General features: G+C 49.0%; 1 protein-coding gene across 1 annotated transcript in view; it reads right to left on the reverse strand.

The window, feature by feature from the left end:
• The window catches only part of KLHL29 (kelch like family member 29), a 1,368,521-nt gene extending 1,350,919 nt beyond the window's left edge, over positions 1-17,602 (reverse strand). The window contains exons 1-2 of the mRNA XM_063915305.1: positions 17,521-17,602; positions 12,418-12,511 (exon numbers count right to left, since the gene is read on the reverse strand). The gene's annotated coding sequence lies outside the window, so the exon portion shown is untranslated. The remainder of the gene's footprint in view (positions 1-12,417; positions 12,512-17,520) is intronic.
• Positions 17,603-18,181: the final 579 nt, after the last annotated feature.

Raw genomic sequence — 18,181 nt, forward strand, 5'->3', positions numbered from 1 at the left:
AATACAAGGGATTAGAGAGCGTGGAGTAACGTTCCCGTCCCACGCGCCTCTATTTCCCATCAATCTGGAGTGGACTCTGTGTCCGTTTGTTATCGTCCCCGTATACCGGGCAGGGGTTGCGCTCACGGACGTGAGGACCCCTCTCACCATAGGGTGAGTTCGAGTGTGTGAGAATTGGGTAGCTGAAGCCTTTTGGCCAGTGATGACCTTTCACCCAGCCGGGGAAGGTCCCAGCTACCCCCGACGTGCCCCGCTCTTCAGACGGAGGTTGGCACGCACGTCTTAACGGGTACGTTCCTTCCTTTTAGGTTGCTCGTCGACCGCTGCGGAGAGGTGTTCGTGTCGGCAATCGATCCGGAAGGCGGAGTTCCCTGACGCTTCCGTGTACTGCATGTGACAGGAGCGGCCACAGGTAGGTAGAGTGACGACACCTGCACGGCAGCAGGCACTGTACCACGGTCCAGGCCCGTTACAACAGGCAGCCACGGCTTGTCGGAACTGTCACCGCCAGCAGTGTTAAGTAAAATAAGGATGTCTCTTTAAGAGACATCCTTATTAATATGTCAGTAGCCGCAGTGCTGTCCCCTCTGACCCCGGCACCTTTAGGCAGCTGCCTAATGGTAGCAATGGCCCTGTGTCCATTACAGGTAATGTTTCAGAGACATACAGAGCATCTGGAAAGTATTCACAGCGCTTCACTTTTTCTACATTTTGTTATGTTACAGCCTTATTCCAAAATGGAATAAATTCATTTTCCCCCTCAAAATTCTACACACAATGGTGGTCATTCCAAGTTGTTCGCTCGTTGCCGTTTGTGACGTCAAACCAGGAACTAAGCGGACTGAGGTGATCGCAGTCTAGGAGTAGGTCTGGAGCTACTCAGAAACTGCAAGGAATTATTTAGTAGCAGTTCTGCTAATCTTTCGTTCGCTATTCTGCTAAGCTAAGATACACTCCCAGAGGGCGGCGGCCTCAGTGCCGGCGCTTCCATTAGGCAGCTTTAGGCAGCTGCCTATGGGCGCCAGGACCTGAAGGGCGGACCGCTGAGGCTGCCTGGGGGGAAAATGAAGGTCTTCTTCCAGACACCCGGAGATGGCAGACTACACTCAGTCTGACGAGTGTGTGCCCGCCCATCTCTTTTCCTATTTGCCAGAGGTGGTCAGCGTGTGTAGTTCAGGTGGTCGTGTCACTCCCTCCCCCCTCCCTCCTCCCAAGTACCAGGCGCTCCTCCACTTCCGAGGGCAGGGCAGGCTGGACAGCCACTTCCACCGACATCTCCCCTGCATGATGACCGCGCTGATGGATCCCTGCCGCTCTTCGGCCAGCACAGCAGCAGGGGCACCAGCAGGAGACCCGCGGATCTACGGTGAGTCATGTGATTATGGCAGCGCTGGCGTTTCTTCCCTAGAGCCTGGCCTGGCTCTGTAGTGCCGGCTTGCTGTGTATGTATGCAGCAGGGCCAGATTATAGGAAAGACGGGGCGGTCATCCAGGGGACCCCACAATGTGGCAGCAGGGGAATGCATTTCCGCGATTCGCGGGTGGAAAGGGGGCGGGGCCTAATTCAGTGACTTGCCCGCCCCCATCAGAGACATGCCCTGATGCCTAGCAAGGCTGGAACAGGTAGTGTGTCTCTCCTCATCCCCCTCTATCTCTCCACCCCCTCTCCCTCTCTCTCCCCTCTCTCTCTCTCTCCCCCCTCTCTCTCTCTCTCTCTCCATCTCCCCCTCTCTCTCTCCTCTCTCACCCCTCTCTCTCTCTCCCTTCCTCTATCTCTCCCCTCTCTCCCTCTATCTTTCCCTCTCTCTCTTCATCTCCCTATCGCTCCCCCTCTCCCTCTATCTCTCCGCTCTCTCTCCCCACTCTCCCTCTATCTCTCCGCTCTCTCTCCCCACTCTCCCTCTCCCTCTCCGCTCTCTCTCCCTCTCTCTCCCCACTCTCCCTCTATCTCTCCGCTCTCTCTCCCTCTCTCTCCCCACTCTCCCTCTATCTCTCCGCTCTCTCCCACTCTCTCCCTCTATCTCTCCGCTCTCTCTCCCACTCTCTCCCCACTCTCCCTCTATCTCTCCGCTCTCTCTCCCTCTATCTCTCCGCTCTCTCTCCCACTCTCTCCCCACTCTCCCTCTTTCTCTCCGCTCTCTCTCCCTCTCTCTCCCCACTCTCCCTCTATCTCTCCGCTTTCTCTCCCACTCTCTCCCCACTCTCCCTCTATCTCTCTCCCTCTATTGCTCTCCCTCTATCTCTCCCCTCTCTCTATCTCACCCCCTCTCTCTCTCTTTCTCCCCCCCTCTCCCTCCCTCTCTCTCCCCTCTCTCTCTCCCTCTCTCCATCTCCCTATCGCTCCCCCTCTCTATCTCCCCCCTCTCCCTCTCTCCGCTCTCTCCCCACTTTCCCTTTATCTCTCTCTCCCCTCTCTCCCTCTATCGCTCCCCTCTCTCTCCCTCTGTCGCTCCCCCCTCTCTCTCCCTCTATCGCTCTCCCCCTCTCTCCCTCTCTCTCTCTCTATCTCTCTATCTCTCTCCATCCTCTATCCATCTCCCCTCTCTCTCCATCTCTCCCCCTCTGTCTCCCTCCCCCTCTCTCCTTCCCTCCCCCTCTCCCTCCCTCCATCTCTCTCTCCTTCCCTCTCTCCCTCCCCCTCTCTCTCTTCATCTCTCTCCCCCATCTCTCTCTCTCTCCCTCCACCTCTCTCCCTCCACCTCTCTCTCTCTCTTCTCTCTCTCTCTCCTTCCCCCCCTCCCCCTCTCCCTCATCTCCCTCTCTCCCCCATCTCCCTCTCCCCCCATCTCTCTCTATCCCCTTCCCTCCCCCTCTCCCTCCCTCCATCTCTCTCTCTCCTTCCCTCTCTCCCTCTCCCTCCCCCTCTTTCTCTCTTCATCTCTCTCTCCCCCATCTCTCTCTCTCCTTCCCTCTCTCCCTCCCCCTCTCTCTCCCTCCCCCTCTCTCTCCCCCCTCCTCTCTCTCTCTCTCTCTCTCTCTCTCTCTCTCTCTCTCTCATTCCCTCTCTCTCTCGACAGAAAGAAACTCTTGTTGGGCACTCTTGTCTATGAAAAAATGGATTTAGTTAAAACGTAACTTTTATTAGTTCTAATTAGAATAGATATACGATAGCCTCTGAGATAAATTTCACATGGGGCATAACTCTAGAAAGACATTTCTAGTGTTGACGAAAATATCAGGAATAATTTTAAGAAATTTGAGTTCAATTACTCAATTCAAAACAGGGCACGCTGCTAACTCGACTGCTCTCCACAGCCGCCCGCTCTTTCTTCCTTCTATCAGGTCACAGCTGCAGCAGGACCCGCTCACTACTGTCCACTGTGACTATATGTCACACAAAGCAGGCAGCAGCGGCTCTCCAGAACCTTACCGGAACTTTGTTCTACCCCTCTCCAGCTCTAGTCCTCTCCTCTGCCCACACCTCATCTCATCTCTCTACCTCTCCAATCCAAAGTGCTGTCATTGGATCATGTGTCAGCAGTGTCCCTGCACTGAATTTAATTAATTAAATTCATCAGGGACAATCTGACCAAAAATTTCTAATAGCACACATTCTGTATACCCCCGTCTCCTCTCTAGAGTGCCGGCTCTGCGAACACGGTCACTCTGTCATCACTGCGACCCTTTACATGTGACAGAGCCGCAGCTGCCCTACAGAGCTCATAAACCGTGAGACCTTTTCTATCACCCCTGAGTGTACCCATGCAGGGTTTTATTGATACTGTATATCACTGAATCTAAACTAATCAGTAATATTTTCACTGCTAGCTAACATATATTGTATCCATCTATGCGGCAGACTTATACATTGTATCCATCTATGCGGCAGACTTATTTTGAACTGTACTTTAATGATTCTGATTTGTTTCTTTCATTACCCTTACACAGCAGTATTGTATCACATTAAGTTTTACATTGACACATTGTTAGCCAGTTCAGCAACGCACTATTTGTTACCATATAGAGGGAATCTGTTAGGTCAGTGGTTCTCAAACTCGGTCCTCAGGACCCCACACAGTGCATGTTTTGCAGGTCACCCAGCAGGTGCACAGGTGTATTAATTACTCACTGACACATTTTAAAAGGTCCACAGGTGGAGTTCATTATTTCACTTGTGATTCTGTGAGGAGAACTGCAAAACATGCACTGTGTGGGGCCCTGAGGACCGAGTTTGAGAACCTGTGTGTTAGGTTATTGAGATGGACTGCATATGCCACTCATGTATTTTGTGACTGCATGTGTTACTAATTTATTGTGTGTGTGTGTGTGTGTGTGTGTGTGTGTGTGTAAATAGCTTCGGCCTAATATAGTGTCAGTCTGACCTATAATTGATGAAACTCCTTATATCGAAGCATCCGGCTTTTTATTATCTATATTTCAGGTTCTGGACAATTGTATAACAGTATCAGACTGTCATTATATTTATATAGGAATGCCTATATGTTTTGAATTGAGTCATTGAACTCCAATTTCTTAATATTATTCCTGATATTTTCGCCAACCCTAGAAATTTCTTTCTTGTGTTATGCCCGATGTGAAATTCATCTGAGAGCTATTATATATCTATTCTAATTCTAACTAATAAAAGTTAAGTTTTAACTCATTCAATTTTTTCATAGACAAGAGTGCCCCAACAAGAGAGTTTCTTTCTGTCTTTTTTCTGTTAACACTATATTTATTCTCTGGGCGCACCTCCACCTGTTATATGAAATATACGCTAGTTATTTGATGTCATTTTGATGTGGACTGTTCTTTGACCCCTCTCTAACTACTTTGACTTAAATTGCTGTGCTCGTTGACTATTTCCCAAAACCTCCCCTCTCCTTGGTTGACACCCTCTCTCTCTCTCTCTGACACCCTCTTTCACTATCTCACTGTTCTCTTTCTCCCTGATACAGTCTCTCTCACTCATCCCCCACTCTCTCTCCCTTGCTCCCCCCTCTTTTTCTCTCTCTCTCTCTCACTCTCCTCCCCGTTCTGTCTTACAACCACCCCTCACACACCGTGACTCACGACTCACCCCTCTCACCTTTCCTAGATGGAAAGAGGGTATTGGGAGGGGAGGGGAGGGGGGGGGGGGGGCAGTAGGCAGAAGTTTTGCCTAGGGTGTTGAGAAAGCTTGCACCGGCCCTGGGCGGCCTAGCGTGTGCAATGCTGCTAAAAGCAGCTAGCGAGTGAACAACTCGGAATGAGGGCCATTACCCCATAATGACAATGTGAAAAAAGTTTTTTTGTGATTTTTGTAAATGTATTAAAAATAAAAAACTAAGAAATCACATGTACATAAGTATTCACAGCCTTTGCCATGAAGCTCATAATTGAGCTCAGGTGCATCCTGTTTCCACTGATCATCCTTGAGATGTTCTTACTGCTTAATTGGAATCCACCAGTAGTAAATTCAGTTGACTGGACATGATTTGGAAAGGCACACACCTATCTATTTAAGGTCCCACACTTGACAGTGCATGTCTGAGCACAAACCAAGCATGAAGTAAAAGGAATTGTCTGTAGACCTCCAAGACAGGATTTTCTTGAGGCACAAATCTGGGGAAGGGTACAGAAAAATATCGGCTGCTTTAAAGGTCCCAATGAGCACAGTGGCCTCCATCATTGATAAATGGAAGAAGTTTGGAACCACCAGGACTCTTGCTAGAGCTTGCCGGCCATCTAAACTGAGCGATCGGGGGAGAAGGGCCCTAGTCAGGGAGGTGACCAAGAACCTGATGGTCTCTCTGTCAGAGCTACAGCATTCCTCTGTGGAGAGTGGAGAACATTCCAGAAGGACAACCATCTCTGCAGCATACCACAAATCAGGCCTATATGGTAGAGTGGTCAGACGGAAGCCACTCCTTAGTAAAAAGCACATGACAGCCCAGCTGGAGTTTGCCAAAATGCACCTGAAGGACTCTCAGACCATGAGAAACAAAATGCTCTGCTCTGATTAGACAAAGATTAAACTCTGTGACATGAATGCCAGGTGTCATGTTTGGAGGAAACCAGGCACCGCTCATCACCAGGCCAATGCCATCACTACAATGAAGCATGGTGGTGGCAGCATCATGCTGTGGGGATTTTTTTCGGCGGCAGGAGAGGGAGACTAGTCAGGATAGAGGGAAAGATGAATGCAGCAATGTACAGAAACATCCTGGATGAAAACCTGCTCCAGAGCGCCCTTGACCTCAGACTGGGGCGACGGTTCATCTTTTAGCAGGACAACGACCCTAAGCACATGGCCAAGATATCAAAGGAGTGGCTTCAGGACAACTCTGTGAATGTCACTGAGTGGCCCAGCCAGAGCCCAGACTTGAATCCTATTGAACATCTCTGGAGAGATCTGATAATGGCTGTGCACCGACGCTTCCCATCCAACCTGATGGAGCTTGAGAGGTGCTGCAAAAAGGAATGAGCGAAACTGCCCAAAGATAGGTGTGCCAAGCTTGTGGCATCATATTAAAAAAGACTTGAGGCTGTAATTGCTGTCAAAGGTGCGTCAACAAAGTATTGAGGAAAGGCTGTGAATAACTATAGGAGTAATTCAGAGTTGATCGCAGCAGCAAATTTGTTAGCAGCTGGGCAAAACATGTGCACTGCAGGGGGGGGGCAGAAGTAACATGTGCAGAGAGAGTTAGATTTAGGTGGATTATTTTGTTTCCGTGCAGGGTAAATACTGGCTGCTTCATTTTTACACTACAGTTTAGATTTCAGTTTGAACACACCCCACCCAAATCTATCTCTCTCTGCACATGTTATATCTGCCCCCCCCCCCATCCCTGCAGTGCACGTGGTTTTTCCCAACTACTAACAAATTTACTTCTGTGATCAACTCGGAATTAGGACCTATGGGGGTCATTCCGAGTTCATTGCTCACTAGCAGTTTTTAGCAGCCGTGCAAACGCATTGTTGCCGCCCACTGAGGAGTGTATTTTCACTTTGCAGAAGTGCGAACGCTTGCTCAGCAGAGCGCCTGCAAAATCTTTTTGTGCAAAACAAGACCAGCCCTGCAGTTACTCTTCGTGTGCATTGATTATAATGACGGAGGGACGGTTTTTGACGTCACACACCCACACAGCGAACGGACAGCCACGCCTGCGTTTTTTCTGCCACACCTGCGTTTTTCTAAGCACTCCCTGAAAACGGTCAGTTGACACCCAGAAACGCCCACTTCATGTCAATCTTCCTGCGTTTGGCCGTGCGACTGAAATGTTTGTTACACTCTGTGCAAACCCACGATGCTCATTGTACCCGTACGACGCGCCTGCGCATTGCGGTGCATACATATGCGCAGAAGTGCCGATTTTTAGCCTGATCGCTGCGCTGTGAACAACAGCAGCTAGCGATCAACTCAGAATGACCCCCTAAGGACATGTGATTTCTTAGTTTTTTATTTGTAATACATTTGCAAAAATCTCAAAAAGACTTTTTTCACGTTGTCATTATGGGGTCTTGTGTGTAGAATTTTAAGGGGAAAAATGAATTTATTCCAGTTTGGAATAAGGCTGTAACATAACAAAATGTGGAAAAAGTGAAGCGATGTGAATACTTTCTGGATGCACTTTAACATGCCGGATCAATAATGTGTATCAATAGAGCACACTGCTACTTAAGTAAATGATAAACAGCAAAAGAATTGCAACAGAACTCTAAACAAAGTGAAAATTCAAGCCATTTCCAATTATTTAAGATGTTATGATCATTTTGACATATTAAATATAAATATTTTGATTTTAATCATCATGTAATGATTGGGTACTTTACTGACTCACATTCTATGTGTGGGAGGAAGGAGAACTCAAGCGCAGTCCCGGAGGACCATGCAAACTATGATTGGAACAAATGTGTCTGCAGAAATAATTAATTCCCCTTATTTCTTTCAGATGATCTCTATGCAGCTCCTGTGTTCCAAAATAAGTCTCATCTCTTTCAGAAAATCTCATTCTCCTTGTTATTGTTAGGTCTGGGCTGTCCAAAATATACCCACTTACAGGGTGATCATGTTCTGCTCCAGGGTTTTCTCTTATTTTCCAGTTGCAATAGCCTGTGCTAAGTTACAGTAGTTCATTGAGACTTAAAATAAAAAACTTTTAAACTTTTAATCCTAATTATTATAATTTTTTTCCTTTAAATAATTCTTTATTGAGGTTTTTGGCTTGTAAATGATTTCCACCTTAAAAATACAGCCATTCTTGGCCTAAATCCTGGACCTCCGGCAAGGGCCGGAAACCAACACCTTGGATATCTTTGACTCACCCCTACCACAACCTCGACCCGCGACCCCTAACACCACCTCGACCTGCTGCTACTGTCACTACAATTATCCTTAGGAGAGTAGGAGGCAGAGTGAGGGTAGTGAGAGCGAGACAAAAGAGGGTGTCAGGGAGAGAGAGGGGGGGGGGGTGAGGGAGGGAGAATGAGAGGGTATCAGAGAGAAAGAGAGGAGCAAGCGAGATAGGGTGTTAGGGTGAGAGAGAGAAGCAAGAAAGGGAGAGAGATGGATGGGTCAGGGAAAGAGAGAGAGGGTTACATGGAAAAAAAAGAGAGAATAAGTGGGGAGAGCAAGAGAGAGAGGCTGTCAGGGAGAGAGACACACAGAAGAGAGAGATGGTATCAGGGAGAAAGAAAGGCATGAAATGGGGGGGGGGGGGAGAGATAGGGCATCAAGGAAAGAGAGAAAGGTTGTCACAGAGAGAGGAAGGGGAGGGAGAGAGAGAGAGAGGGGAGCAAGCAAGAGAAGGTTTGTCAGGGAAAGAAAGAGGAAGAGAGATATTGTAAGAGAGAGAGACAATGTCAATCAGAGAGACAATGTCAGGGGGACAGAAAGAGAAAGACAATGTCAGGGAGAGAGATGGATAAAGAATGTCAGGGAGAGAGAAAGTGTCAGAGATTGAGCGAGAGAGACATTGTCAGGGAGGCAGAGAGAGACAGTGTCAGAGAGAGCGGGGCAGTGTCAGAGAGAGAGAGAGGGGGGGTGAGAGCGACAGTTTCAAGGAGAGAGAGACTGTGTCAGAGAGGGAGAGGGGAAGAAAGACAGGGAGAGAGAACCAGTGTCAGGAAGAAATAGAGGGGGAGAGAGACAGTGTCAGGGAGAAAGAGATGGAGACACAGTGTCAGGGAGAGAGAGGAGGAGAGAGACAATGTTAGGGAGGGAGAGAGGGAGACAGTGTCAGGGAGAGAGAGATGGAGACACATGGGTAAATTTACTAAGATGGAAGTTCTATTTTAGATGGGATGTTGCCCATAGCAACCAATTAGAGTCTACTTCTCATTTATCTAGCACCTTCTAGAAGATAATACCTGGAATATGATTGCTTGCTATGGGCAACATCCCAACTGAAATAGAGCTCCGATCTTAGTAAATTCACCCCGCAGTGTCAGGGAGAGAGAGGAAGCGCAAGGGAGAAAGAGAGATGGGATGAGAGGGGGGGGGGGGGGAGAGAGGGGGCAACAGGGAGAGAGCGAAAGAGAGAAAGGTTGCCACAGAGAGGGGGAGGGGAGTGGGAGAGAGAGAATGTGTCAGGGAAAGAAAGTGGGAAAGAGAATATAAGTGGAAACAAGAATATAAGTGGGAAAAGAATACATTGTCAGAGAGAGAGGCAGTGTCAAGGGGAGAGAGAGACAATGTCAGGGGGAGAGAGAGACAGGGAGAGTGAGGCAGTGTCAATGAGAGAGAAAGCGCCAGGAAGAGAGAGGGAGAAAAAGTGTCAGGGAGAGGGGGGAGGGGCAGTGTCAGGGAGAGAGAGAGAGACAGTGTCATGGAGAAAGAGTATGGGGGACATTTACTAAACAGTGATAAGAGCGGAGAAGTGAGCCAGTAGAGAAGTTGCCCCATCAACCAATCAGCAGCTCTGTATAATTTTATAGTATGCAACTTATAGATGTTACTTCCGGGCTGATTGGTTGCCATGGGCAACTTCTCCACTGGCTCACTTCTCCACTCTTATCACTGCTTAGTAAATGTCCCTCTATGTCTGGTAGAGACAGAGACAGTGTCAGAGAGAGGGAGAGAGAGCGTGTCAGAGAGAAGAGGAAAGTGTCAGATTGTGAGAGAGACATTATCAGGGAGGCAGAGAGAGACAGTGGGGGTAATTCCAAGTTGATCGCAGCAGGAATTTTTTTAGCAGTTGGGCAAAACCATGTGCAGTGCAGTGGGGCAGATATAACATGTGCAAAAAGAGTTAGATTTTGGTGGGTTATTTTATTTCTGTGCAGGGTAAATACTGGCTGCTTTATTTTTACACTGCAAATTAGATTGCAGATTGAACACACCACACCCAAATCTAACTCTCTCTGCACATGTTAAATCTGCCTCCCCTGCAGTGCATATGGTTTTGCCCAACTGCTAACAAAATTCCTGCTGCGATCAATTTGGAATTACCCCCCAGTGTCAGGGAGAGAGAGGGGGAGAGAGACAGTTTCTGGGAGAGAGAGACGGTGTCAGGGAGAGAGAGAGAGGGATGGAGAGAAACAGTTTCAGGAAGGGAGAGAGAGGGTCGGAGGGAGAGAAAGACAGTGTCATAGAGGGTGAGACAGTGCCAGGGAAAGAGGGAGATAGTGTCAGGTAAAGAGAAAGAGACACCGTGTCAGGGAGACAGAGGGAGAGAAAGAGACAGTGGGGGTCATTCTGAGTTGATCGTACGCTGCAACTTTTTGCAGCCCATGCGATTAACTAGACGCCGCCGCCTATGGGGGAGTGGATTTTTGCATAGCAAGGCTGCGATCGCTTGTGCAGCCCTGCTATGCAAAAAAAGTTTTGTGTAGAACAAGACCAGGGTAAGAGTTATTTACCCTGTGCGATCAATCCAGCGTTGCAGGTCCCAGAATTGACGTCAGACATCCACCCTCCAAACACCTCGACATGACTGCGTTTGGATCTCCACGCCCAGAAAACGGTGAGTTGATAACCGGTTCCACCATCCTTCTGTCAATCTTCTAGCGGTTGTCGCTGCGACCGCTTTCTTCATTAGCGGCATTGGTGGGCAACGAAGCATCTGCGCAATGTGGCCGCCGCGCATGCGCAGTTCCGTCCCGAACGCACGAACGCTGCGAAGAAGCACAGCGTACGATCGGTCAGAATGACCCCCAGTGTCAGGGAGAGAGAGGAGTAAGAGGAGAGAGCGTGTTAAGGAGAGAGAGGGAGAGAGGAAGCGATTGGAAGAGACTTTACCTGACTACACAGCAGATGTCTTTCATGGAGACGGGCACTTCTCAGCACTAGGCCCCACACCCTAAACACCCGTGAATCGCGGCATTGGTCTGCTGGTGGGAGCCAGTCCTGGTAACAGGGAAGGGTGGGTGGAGTCGGGGTTGCTTTGTCTACATGCGGGCGGCCAGACAAACTCGAAGCGTTCACCTTATAATCACTAATAGGAGCCGCAACCCTGTTTTGTGCATCTGAACTTTGGGACCCCTCAGGATCCCCGGGCTTGGGACGAGGATACCCTTTGTAACTCCCTGTCGCCGGGCCTGCCTACGGCACATCGGACCCTGTTACATTTACCCCAATATGTTCATTTAACCATTACATCATCTTTGAATGTTGTAGCCAGCATGGAATCCGGTCTCTAGGTCAACAAGACTTAGGTCGACAGTGTCTAGGTCGACCCCTATTGGTCGACAATAACTAGGTTGACAGGGTTTCTAGGTCGACATGTTCTAGGTCGACAGGTCAAAAGGTTCGACATGACTTTTTCACATTTATTTCCCTTTTTTGAACTTTTTCATACTTTACGATCCACATGGGATACAATTGGGAATGGTAACCTGCGCCGAGCGCAGCGAGGCACCTTGCCCGAAGCATGGCGAGAGAAGCAAGCCATGCGAGGGGACGCGGTGCACTAATTTGGGTTCCTGGTCACTGTACGGCGAAAACGACAAATTTTTTTGGGTAAAAACTCATGTCGACCTTTTGACCTATCGACCTAGACCCTGTTGACCTAGAGACCCTGTCGACCTAGAATCCCTGTCGACCTAGTTACTGTTGACCAATAGTGGTCGACCTAGACACTGTCGACCTTCAATACCACACCCGCCAGCATACATGCCTTAATACATTCAGCCAGAAATGAATACATAATGATAAAATGCTGTGATGTTCCAGTGTAACGTCCCTTTAAAAAAGTAAATTAAAATGAAAGAGCAGAATACTGAACGATTACAGCAGTGAAACAACACAGCCGGGTCTCCCAGAAACCAGGACTTATTTTAAATAAATAAATGGAAATTTCGAGCAATTAACCTTCTGAGGAGTGTTAGGCTATTACTAAAATGACAAGTGCTTCCAAGTTAGATTACCTGTTAATGATACTAACACTATGAATAGGAGAAAGGGACTTAAACACTTCAGTAGAGAAATGTCAAATCTTTGTTGAAGAGGGGAAAAAGTGAAGAGTAAGCATAATTAAGTTAGGCAAATGTTCCTTACCTGTGACAGATCTGGATGGCGAGTTCAGAATGAAAGAATGGCTTTCAGCTTATTACTGGAGAAGCCTGCTCTGTTCCATTATTCCACTGACGGTCTTCATAACAAGCAGATTTAGGAGAAAAGGGTAAAATTACATTATTTTGTATAAAACAAATACACGCAAAGCCACAAACAAAACTGTAAAATATTGTTCCACACATCTACTATAGAAAACAAACAACACTAAAATCAAGCGCTCTGTCACTCTAATCCATATGTAGCCAGTAACATAGGGCTGCTCACCCCTATTAGATTAAAAAAATCAGACAAAAAAAGAAAATGGTATTACAGCGCATATAGATTAGAACTGAAAAAGTTTTTTTATTAAAACACATACAAACATGTATATATATTTATATCTATGCAATTCGTACCACTGGCCGGTCAATCTACTCATTCAATAGTATATTTATAGACAAACTATATATGTAGAGATGTGCCCTGTGGGCACATCAGTGGTGCTGGTTGTGGGCAGCGCTGGGGCAGCTTGTCTGTCCCCAGCGCCTGTCAGTGCATGGCGGCGGGTGTCTGGTGCAGGGATCGGATGTTTCCCTGCACCAGGCTGTCGGCGGTGGGGAGCGGCGCGGCGACGCTTTAAACTTGGCGCCGCTCTGGCCGCCAATCAGAAGCGCCGCCCGCGGCTTTTTGAATCCGGCGCCTCCAGCGAGCCAATCGCGGCTCGCGGGGCGCCGGCCAATCACAGAGGGGCGCGTCGAGCCAATCGGTGCTCGCCGTATCACAGGCCCCGTCAGACGCCGGGGGGGAACAGCAGGGAGAGGAGGCCGCGCCGAAGAGCGGCGAAGATCCCGGCGGCGCGAGGGAGAAGACGTCGCGGTGGGAGCTCGGGTGGCCGCGGAAGAGGCCTGAAGACGTCCGGCGGCAGGAAGAAGATGTCCAGCGGCGGCTGGACGTGGCGAGGCGACGGCGGCGCCGCTGGCCAGGACGGGCCAGCGGCCGAAGATTAAAGAAGATCGCCAGAGAGGTCACCAGGGGTGGGAAGCAAAGGGCTGGCGAAGCTCCCCCCTGGTGCCTCTCCCAGCGGGTCAGGTAGGCCCTTTTCAGGTGCCCCTGTATCCGCTCCTCCCTAGACCACCGGGTGTTCGGGCATTAGGCCCGTGGGCACAGTCAGGCCCTCCCGGCCTGTGGGCAAGTAGTCGGGCCCTCCCGGCCTGTGGGGCATTTAGTCGGGCCCTCCAGGCCCGTGGCCACGAGTAGCCGGGGAACCCCCCGGCCCGGATAGTCAGGCCACAGGGCTGCGAGACAGGCGGGCATTAGGCCCGATGGGTGAAACAGGCACTAGGCCTGGGGGCCAAATAGGGGGCATTAGGCCCTAGTGTATTTTGGCCGATTAGGGATATAAGGTGACCTTGGGCACAAGGCCCAGGTCACCCAACGGGCAACAAGTTAGGCGGGCGCTAGGCCCGTGGGCGAAATCAGGCCTCCGGCCTGTGTGCAGCTAGGGGGCGCTAGGCCCAGGCCACCCTGAGGTATTTAGGTAGGCAGGCCTGGGGCCCACAAAAGGGAAGGTACAGGAGGTGGGTAGGCCGTGCGGCGCCCACCCCCTTTCCAGAGGTAGGGATTTAAAGGGACAGCACCGTGTGATCTTGTATCCCGATATTGTGATGTATGTTGTTACCGTGCAGGGCAAAGTGTATGTGTTGTTTAAGTTGTGCATAGTTGTGTTGCACCACCCACACGAGCTAGTTTGAGGGCTCTGTTTATGTAGCTAGTGTAGCGGACGCACACTAGGGTAGTTCTTGGCCCTGCACGGCTGTTTCTCTTTGCCTCCTTACAGGGACCTGTAAGTGGAGAAGATCGGAGTGCAAGACTTGTGACGGTGAGTAGCATCCGTGTACGTTTGTCCCTTGTCTGTCCCCGAGCGCCGGAGTCGGGATTGCTCACGGACGTGAGAATCCTTTTCATCACACTACGTGCGAGAGCGCGAGTGTGTGAAAGCTGGGTGGCTGAGGCTTTGTGCCAGTGATGACCTTTCACCCAACCGGTGAAGGTCGCGGTCACCCCTGGGGTATCCCCTTTTCCAGTGGAAGAAGGGTCGATACCCCCTTTAAGGTAAACTATTCTCTCCTCAGCTCGGTCGTCGGTCAGCTCCGAGAGGGAATCGCCATGTCCGGATCCGATTGAAGATTACCAGGTCCGTTGAAGGTTCCGGTACCTGAAGGTGAGAGAGAGCGGCGCCTGGTGAGTACCGAATTTACACCTGCACGGCAGCAGGCACCACCACGCCGCAGCCGCACCTCTCACATTTACAGCATACAATATAGCCTATTATCTCCTTAGCCACTTGAAGTTTTAGCAACATATGTTACTGTGATCACTAAAATGTATCTCTTCCGATGTTTACTAAGACAAAATAGCACACAGAGTTCTTCTTTGTGTACCTATAGAACAGTCACTTTGGATAATGACTTTTCTCCACAATAAATATGTGCTCAAAGACTGTTTGACTGTCCCATTTTTGTAGACAAAGTCCGTTTTTATAGTGGAAATATATTTCCTTTAAAAAGTGTCTGGCCAGACAAGTGAACAAATGCGATCTCACCACTCCTTTTTATGTGGATTCTTTCACCAAAAGCATCCTCCTCGGCTGCTGGTGCTCTACCTTTATCATGCAGTCATCTCTGGGGGATCGTGACTGGAGTAAAGGATCCGTGGAGCGCTGTGGCTGGCTGACGAGATCTCCGGACACAGTGGTGCAAATAGCAACTAAACGAGCAAATGACGCGTTACCCCGCCTCCCTGCGGGAGGGATACATTTTAGTGATCACAGTAACATATGTTGCTAAAACTTCAAGTGGCTAAGGAGATAATAGGCTATATTGTATGCTGTATATAGTTTGTCTATAAATATACTATTGAATGAGTAGATTGACTGGCCGGTGGTACGGATTGCATAGATATAAATATATATACATGTTTGTATGTGTTTAATAAAAAACTTTTTTAGTTCTAATCTATATGCGCTGTAATACCATCTACTATAGAAGTATACTGGACAGCACAGATGGTGTAATGGTAAGCATTACTGCCAAACATCACTGAGGTTTTGAGTTCGATTGCCCTCATGGACTTAACTGTGTGGAGTTTGTATGTTCTCCCTGTGCTTGCGTGGGTTTCCTCTGGGTACTCCAGTTTCCTCCCACAATTTACAAATATACTGGTAGAAGAATGACCTTAGTGTGTAAGTGTGACCATGTAGTCGGTAATATAGATTGTTAGCTCCCCTGGGGCAAGGACTGATGTGAATTGCCAAGTAGTCTCTGAACAGCGCTGCAGTATATGGGCGGGATTCAATTATTTTCACCCCTTTTCACACCTGTTCTGTTTCTGCCCTCAGGGGTGTGGTATCATTGGGGGTAATTCCAAGTTGATCGCAGCAGGAAATTTTGTAGCAGTTGGGCAAAACCATGTGCACTGCAGGGGAGGCAGATATAACATGTGCAGAGAGAGTTAGATTTGGGTGTGGTGTGTTCAATCTGCAATCTAAATTGCAGTGTAAAAATAAAGCAGCCAGTATTTACCCTGCACAGAAATAAAATAACCCACCCAAATCTAACTCTTTCTGCACATGTTATATCTGCCCCACCTGCAGTGCACATGGTTTTGCCCAATTGCTATCAAAAATCCTGCTGCGATCAACTTGAAATTAGCCCCATTATTTCAGCTCGCTACCCCCGGAGTAGGGAGGCACCCGACCCTTTACACAGCTAAACCTGATCACTATGGGCGCAATATGCGTGATAACGGAGATCATTTTAGAAAGGAAATTGGACGTGATATATCATTTGAATCCCACCCTATGTGTGAGCCTGTTAAATATAAATTCAAATTAAGGTTGCGGCAAAGCTGGGGGCTTGCGATATGCTTATAGAAGGATTTTAGCTTTCACTCCTGCAGTGAGGAGATTGCCCATAGCATACCTCCCAACTGTCCCGATTTTTAGCGGGACAGACCCTTTTTTTGGGACTGTCCCACTCGCGGGCCACAGTGTCCCATGGTGTGTGTGTGTGTGGCGGGGGGGGGGGGGAGGGCAGGCGGGAGGCTCCAGTCACATGCGCACAGCATGTATTCATGGGAGACATAGGGACTGTCACAGAGCGCTGGCCATGCATCCATAGTGATGGAACAAGGGGGCGTGGCCCTTTTATATGGCCACACTCCCTTTCCTGTCAGGCATGGCTTTGTCACAGACCGCTCAGCACAGCGCGATGTGTGCTGAGCGAGGGGGGGGGACACGGAAGGCCGCTAGGCGGGTGAAATGAGCGATGTGCTAGATTGTGCCTGCATGCAGGCCAATCTAGCACCGGCGATAGTGCCGCGCAGTGCCTCGCATCGCTATAGCTGGGGGGCATACATTCCAGAGTTCCATGCTTAAAATCTAAGCAATCTAGTCTGATTGCTTAGATTTTAAGAACGGATCTCTCCGTGTGTACCCCCCTTTATAGTATAAGGTGATTGGTTGCTATAGATAACTCCACTTACCCCTCTCGAAAATTTGATACATCTTTGCTATGGGAGAAATGACATGTAGGATACAGTATCCAGTAGGATACAGCTGGGGTGGAATTTTACCTATAAGAAGGTGTTGCTTCCTGTGAGCGGGGTGATCGGTGCTGGACCAGTTGGCTGATCTGAAGGTCTATTGGACTATCAGGTCCATGTACTAAGGGAAAAAAAGGGGAGAATCCGCTAAAGGCAGAGGTAATCCCTGTATATACCGCTTCTCAGTATGTACTAAAGGGATTTTCTCTGTCTGCAGCCTGCTAGTGTTAACAGCAGGATACAATATTGGCACTGTGTTTTGGTCACTGGGGACATGTACTAAGCAGTGATAAAAGTGGAAAAGTGAGCCAGTGGAAAAGTTGCCCATGCCTACCAATCAGCTGCTCTGTATACTTTTATAGTGTGCAAATTATAAATGTTACGTCAATGCTGATTGGTTGCCATGGGCAACGTCTCCACTGGCTCACTCCTCCACTTTTATCACTGCTGAGTACATGTCCCCCCTATGTGTTCAAGGTGTTACTAAGAGGAGAGGTCACTTACCGTTGGGTGACTTCTCCAGTGCTAGTATCGTCACCTGTAGCTGCCAGAAACTGCTTGCCTCACTGTAGAAACTGGAAGTGAGTGCTGTCAACTTGGGCTGGTTGTCAATAAAGTTTGTTGGGAAAAAAAAATCTCTGACTATGGGGTCTATGTACTGTACTAATGGGCCTTACACATTTTACGATGCGCCGCCGAGGTGCCCGACGGCCGATACGGCCGACGAGCGACCCGGCGGCGGGGGGGGGGGCAGTGACGAGGGGAGTGAAGTTTCTTCACTCCCCCCGTCACGCGGCTGCATTGAAGTGCAGGCAAATATGGACGAGATCGTCCATATTGGCCTGCATGCACAGCCGACGGGAGACCAGCGATGAACGAGCGCGGGGCCGCGCATCGTTCATCGCTGGAGTCTCCACACTGAAAGATATGAATGAGTTCTCGTTCATTTATGAACGAGATCGTTCATATCTTTCAGAAAATCGGCCAGTGTGTAGGGCCTATAAGCCTTGGAGAAAGATTAAGGAGAGAGAGAGAGAGAGAGAGAGAGAGAGAGAGAGAGAGAGAGAGAGAGAGAGATAAAGAGCCAGCCAATCAGCTCCTAAACTATCATGTTATAGGTTGTGTTTGAAAAATGACATAAGCGATTGATTGGGTGGAACTTGTC

Source organism: Pseudophryne corroboree, chromosome 4, assembly GCF_028390025.1.
Source record: "Pseudophryne corroboree isolate aPseCor3 chromosome 4, aPseCor3.hap2, whole genome shotgun sequence".
NCBI classification, from domain to species: Eukaryota; Metazoa; Chordata; class Amphibia; order Anura; family Myobatrachidae; genus Pseudophryne; species Pseudophryne corroboree.